Raw genomic sequence first — 6,723 nt, 5'->3', positions numbered from 1 at the left:
AGGGATTCTCCTGTGGCTAGTTTTTCTGTCTTCAGTGAGAGTCTCTGCTTCTTGTTAAGGAGCTGTTTCTTCCATTGCCAAGTAAGAGCCATTGCAGGTATCTTCTTCCTTCACATTGACATCAGGGGACTTTGCTTTAGGACTTTTCTAAAGACTGTGAAGAACTATGAGTTGTCTTATAAAGAAAAATGAAGCAAGAGCTAGAAGAGGTGTGAGATACCAATTCACACCTAATTTATGCTCTAAATGGAGCTCATGGGACCTGTTTAAAAATTCTGAATGTTATTTTTTATGAATGCCAGTGTTTATAAAAATGTTTATATCAATTAAATTCCTTCTAAAATATCGTCATTAAAGTTAAATGAAGTGGAATTGAAAAGAAAACATCCCATAAATTGCTAAAGGATGGTTATCGTACTGCTTGTCCTATAATCAAGAGTGTTTGTGGAAAATATATGGTATTTCATCTAAGCCCTGGAAAATAGTAACAGCTTGTGACTTTTCTTGTTACTTTTGGTCTTATTAACTGTTTAAGAATATTTCAGTCATCTACTGCAAACACAAAATTATATCTTTACACAGTACACACCTTAGTCCATGTCACCAAGCTTGCTAGGAGATAGTGGTGGTGGTTTGTAACTAATTAATGAGTCTGTGTTGTATTTGCTCTAAAATCATATCCATCTGTGTAGATGATTTCTGTGAATTTTAACAGGGTCTCTATAAGATGTTATTACTTCTGTCATGCAGAGACAACTATATAACAATTTGCATAATTGTAGATGGAGGAAAATGTTAGCCTGCATATTTAAAACTGTTATATACATTTCCACCTCATTAAAGAAAGTCACTGGAGCTAGGTAGCATACTCAAGGTGGAGATCAGGTGGCAAAGTATATACATTACACAATCTAATTTTCTACTGTTAAAGAGTTCCAGCTGAACAAAACCAATGGAACTGACCTTGTTCATTGAAAAAGTTAGAAAACTCATTTAAAGAGTGCTTCTGTGAAAACACACATGTTCCTCTCTGTCATTGTAACTCTGACCTTGGGGATCAGTCACATTGGATGCGCTAAAGAGATGCTTTCATGAATAAGTGATGATAAGCTTTAATATAATTAGGGATCTTAATAGGCAGAGAGGGAAGAAGGTTACTATATTTGCAATGTGAAAGCAGAGGGACAGATTCACCGAGGGGATGCATGTACTCAAATCTGTAGTTTAGATCTTTTCTTCTTCTGCCTAAATCTGGTATTGTGTAAATTTTTGCTGGTGAGAATTTGTGGAAGTGCTCAAGTCTTGACAGCTCTGAATATCTCAGCACATGCTACATGCTATAACCTTGGCAGGACCTGCAAGGAGGCAGATTCTGCTAAAATCACACTTGAGATTTAGCCCTGATCTTGTGGCTGCTTCAAAACACTTCTGAACAAGGTCCTACATATGAACAAACACATGTACTTCTGGCATGCTTTTTCTAATCCAATGAGTGGGAATACAGCTTGACCCTCGTATTAATTTGGATAAGATGCCTATTCTTTTTCCATGTTTCCTTGATAAAAGAAAAATTTTTAGTGGTGGCACAAAAAAGAATTCCTGGAAACTAATTAAGGAATTGAACCTTGATTACCTGCATTTATTAGCTTCCTCCCTGGCTCTGTCTGAGAGGGCTCCAGTCAGTTCTCTGAAGGACTAATTTGTAGGAAGCTAATCAAAAACATTGTGAACATCATCCTTGATCTTGGGGTCAGGAGTGCTTCCTGTTCCTTTTTAGATGGTTATTACAGATGTAATTTAGAATTCTTACTAAAATATTCCAGAGAAAGGATTCTTACAGGCACTGGTAGGAATTTCACCTGGTAAAGTGGTGTGCAGGGGCTCCCTGCCAGGTAGCAGAGTTTGAGCTCTGTAAGGCCCTACAGGGTGTCCCTAGCAATTTCTTGATATAGACAGAATTGTCCAAATTTTGCATGGGGCTTTCCCAGTTCTCTCCTCATTTTTAGCACTGGATTAGGAAGATACAAAAATGCATAGAAGTAGAAATCTCCAGGATAATTTCAAATGGCCTTGGATACCTGAAGATTGGGAATCAGTGCTGGAGAGAGATGCAGGCTCAAGACTCAGAAACTATACATCCCTGTCAGGGTTGATAGGCTCTATGGGCATTCAGTTGCATGTACCATATCAATTAGCAGAAGTCAATCAGTGGCAGAAGAAAGCATAGACTTTCTGTTTGTGACCTCCACCATCTGCTTACTGCACCACACCTACCCCACAGGGATGTGAGGAAGCAATTAACAAAGAACAGCAGTTGCAGCTTCTGAAGATGACATAGAACCCGAATGAAGATGTCTAATAAAAGCATGTCCAAGTCCATCATCTCAACTTCTGGTATAACAGAGATTCTTCAGTATCTTCACTACTAATTTTGCACTGAGATTTAAAAATATAACAGGGATTCCATATTTTTTATGAACAGTATATTATAATCCAAATTTAAAGGAATCACACTTTGACTATGCTATGATTTAACTGGAAATGTGAAAGACGTGATTTGAATCAAGAAATGTTTAAAAAAGACTCATAGTGGGTAGTTTTCTTCATCAGGGAAAGCAGAAGAAATAAATTTCATGCTCCTCTTTTGGTACAAAATGTGTCTGGAATTAAAAGTTTTGAAGTAGGCTCCATTGTGTATCTTTGCCTATTGTAAAATTGGGCAAAATTAAAATTCAACATTCCTTAAACTATTATTTTGTGATCACTAGTTCTCATAAATATTGTTATTAGGCTGCCATGGTCTTCCTACAGTCCTACTTACATCAGGTGAACTTGGTGAAAAATGAATGTGGGAACAGATATTTTTGAAGGTTGCAGGTTTTGTTGCAGGGGTGGAACTGGTATTCAAATAAGCAGTGCTGGGCAAATGGATATTATATAAGCTCAGTGAATAATGGAAAGTGATGAATGCTGTAACACCTAACTCATTACACCAGGAGAAAAAAAATAATCAGTTAAAAAAATGTGACATGCCAAATTTCTTTCAAAACACCCAATTGCATTTACTATACTTTTAACACATTTTGTACATGCATCAGACAAGTATTCCCTTATGCACTAACATGTTTTTCAAATAAGAAAGCTGAAAAAGGAAAGGATTTTAATTACTATTAACACAGCCAAAGTAGCAACAGTGCAACATTTTGACACTGGAAAACAAAAGATTAATCGTAGTCCCTTTTGTTTGCCAATACTGCTTTTCCTTGTGATTTTAGCAGATGTGTGTGAAAAAATACAAAGGCACTGCAAGGCAGTGGTAGTTTTGTCACTGATTCAGTACCGTTACATTTTCTCTGTGATACTTATCATTAGATAAAAGCACTGAGTTGGGGCAAACTGATTGATCAAGGTCACCGTAAAAGTATTTGAAATACAGGCGGCAATGTCCTAAAATGGCAAGCAAGTTCTAGTTCTGTCATTTAGATGCATGAGCAAAGCTTCAATAAACAGGAGGAACAGTGAACATTTATAAAACTCCTGCCCTGGGTCTGCTGCTGGTAGTCTCATTTTTCAATACAGGGCCGTGAAAACTCAATGCTAATATGCTTCCAAATGAATTTTGATTCTGCAAGGAGCTGCTCACCACAGGAATGATTTGTCTTTACTCTGACTTGCTCAGCTTTCTAATGCTTCACCTTTTTATTTTGTAATCTGTACCCAAGCAAAATTGTGTGGAGTCTGTTGCCAATCCTCTCTCTGGCAAAAGTACTTTGAAGACAAGAGAGGTGATAACATCAGTTTTTGAAAGAAGACCATCTACATCTTTGGTTCTGTGCCAACTTTCTTTTCATCTCAGAGTCTCTAACAGATATGGATGAGCTAGATGTTTCCATGATGTCCAGAATGACAATTTTATATCTATAGATTCATCAAATACTCTCAGGAGTTCTGTTCAGGGTCATGGATTCATACATGCTGCCTGCAATACAAGCACAGAGCAGAAAGACAGCCATTTTCCAAATACTATTCTGTATAAAAAGAAGAAGTGATTAAAGTCAAGTGGAAAGTACAAAGGGACAGTATGATAAGGCTGAGGGAATCTTGAAAATGAACTGCAAAGAAGTCTTCCTAAAATTTATGGGGATCATTTCACAGTCATGGAGGCACATGTGAAAGTATGGCACCTGTTACTTGAAAATGCAGCAAAACTGGTTCTGAGGCTGAGCATCAGACAGGATAGAATGATGGCCGTGGCTGGTAAGAAAGGAAGTAAGGGATGCAAAACTGTTTATCTCAGATTATGCCTCCTCTCAGATGAGGCTCAGAGTCTTCTGTGCTTGTTCTCTTTCTGGTCCAAAGACTTGCATTCTTACCCATCCAGTGGTGCAACTTCAACAGTGAGGGACACCAGTCCCTTGTGCTCACTACTGGGTATTCCACAGTGCTTGGAATGCCCTCTAAAGACTTAGAGTATAAGATCCCCCAGGCTGAGGCTGTTTTCCCTTCAAAGTTGTGCTGCTGTTGGTACAATGAGTTAAAACAAATTTCCAGTCCCTGAGGGTCACTGAAGAGAGGCTGGAAGCCAGCTGCATTATCTTGGCTACCTGAAAGGGTCTATCAGATAGGTGTCTTATTGCATGGTTCACAGCAGCAGGCTGTGAAGAGCTGGAGGGCTGGATTTGGGAAGGGCTGGAGCTCTGGTCAGATTTTCCTTATATGCCAGGGCTAAACACTTGATATTGGACACAATCATAACTCACTCCAGTGTCTAACTTAGTGGTGTATACTCTGCACAACAATGTTTCTGATGGAACATTGTGTGAGTTATGGCTGTGTCCAACATCAGGTGCTTAGCCCTGGCTTAGCCCTCTGAGTGTGCAGACCATGAATGGCTTCTTTCCTTCCCACTTTTGGTAATACTGTTACAAAATAAAATCACCCCTCCTACTTGAACTATTGACTGCTGATGCAGTTCACCTCTACTATTTCTTGACCAGAGTGTTCCACCAGTTCATTCTGAACAGTCTGTGCCTTTGTGAGATCACATTTTAAATGGTGTTGACACTGGTGTCACCAGTGCCAACAAATACATGACAAATTCCTAGTGAGTGTGTATTGCTGAGTTAAAGTATTTCTTAGGATGAGAGTTGAGATGGATGAAAAGAGCCCTCATCCCCACACTGCAGCTGTATTAGTTTGCCTACCTGGTGTGCTCAGTGCAGAATTGTTATCTTGGATTCTGCAAATGGTGATGAGTTTTCCATGGGAGTGAAGGCCCATGGCCACATAATCTCCATCTGTGTTACTGAGGCATCACACTTTTTAAAATTACATAGTTTTATCAGTTTCTGAGAGTTTGCAAAGGGTTTTTGATGCTGGAATTAAAGATGCATTTTTGCTTTATATTGCATGAGGGATATTTTTAATGTTAAGATAAAATGCCTTTTTGGGTTTTTTTTATTTGTCTCTTTGACTTTCCCGATGACCTCCCAGAGACATTCAGTGTGTTGGGTGATTCCTACTAAGGGACCTCTCATGTTTTAAATGTTCTGTATCCAAATAAACTGATTATCAAAATAAAGACTCCAGCTTTTCTGTCTGGCATCTAGCTGGATTGTCCCTCATGTACAACACCAAAAGATTTTGGAAAATAGTGGAACTAGCCCAGGCTAATGATGAGAACTTTTGTTAAGAACAAGACTATTATCATTATTTCCTGAGAAGAATTAAGTCTATGCCCAGTTCTATCCAGAAAGAGAGTTTTATCTGATCACTTGTGATTGTCTGGAGCTGTTTACCTTTGAGTATTCCTTCTATACTCTTTTATACTTGAGAGGAGGTAGAATGGACCTTTGTGTCTCAATTCACTTTGACAGGAAGGAGAAGGTATCTAAATTTTAGAAGAAAAATGCATTAAAATCACCCATTTATTTTCTTAACCATTAGAAGACCCTTCAGGCAGTTGGATGAGATGTGAGCATCTGGTAATCTTTTCAAGCTAACTGAAGCTAACTAAAGCTAATCCAGAGAAGGAGGGTAGTTTCTTTTCTTGAATGTAGAATAGAGCTCACACCACTCTTTTGTGAGCAGTGAGCCTCTTTTTCTGATCAGAGGCACACTAGGGAGCACTGTGAAATCTTCATCTGCCTCTAAGTCAACACATGCATAGAAGACTGCCTGCACATTGGATTCCATAAGGAATCATTACCAAAGTACATTTAAAAGATCTATGTCATCAGACCTGAATCTGAATTTGTTTGCCTTTAAGCAAGATAGCCTAAATGTTGAAAGCAATTTTGAAGGTAAGTATCTGAAAATCCCAGCGGTTGACTACTTGATTCTTCAGGTACTTAGGCACTGAGTCCCAAGGGCAGTCCTTGTCTTTGGCAATGCCCCTTTTCTCTGCTTTTAACAATGTTTCTGAAATCCTGGTACGTGGTATGCGTACAAATAAAAATTACTCTCTTCATGTTTACTGGGCTCGATGGGATGCATTTGTGATTTTGAAGCACTACTCAGCAAATGGTGGAAGAAATATGAAACTCAGCAAAACTGTAGAGTTTTTACTGTCTTTTGTTTATTATTGTAGCATACTACAAAGTACAGATCACTTGACTTCACAAATTATATTTGCCTTTGTAAAAAAAGAGCTAGATCTCTCTCCTTTTAAAGTAAGCTTAAAAACCATCTATTTTTATCCTTCCAAAATCCCTGAAAGTTTCG

At 38.4% G+C, this 6,723-nt stretch overlaps 1 long non-coding RNA gene across 1 annotated transcript; it reads right to left on the bottom strand.

The window, feature by feature from the left end:
- Positions 1-3,867: 3,867 nt before the first annotated feature.
- LOC128804231 (uncharacterized) lies at positions 3,868-4,930 on the bottom strand. The gene is made up of 4 exons (XR_008435982.1): positions 4,605-4,930; positions 4,374-4,518; positions 4,185-4,254; positions 3,868-3,979 (listed from the first exon to the last, which is right to left on the bottom strand). It is a non-coding gene; the product is annotated as an uncharacterized LOC128804231 (long non-coding RNA).
- Positions 4,931-6,723: the final 1,793 nt, after the last annotated feature.

Source organism: Vidua macroura, chromosome 2 (assembly GCF_024509145.1).
Source record: "Vidua macroura isolate BioBank_ID:100142 chromosome 2, ASM2450914v1, whole genome shotgun sequence".
Lineage (NCBI taxonomy): Eukaryota > Metazoa > Chordata > Aves > Passeriformes > Viduidae > Vidua > Vidua macroura.
This window is presented reverse-complemented; position numbering and strand designations above follow the sequence as displayed.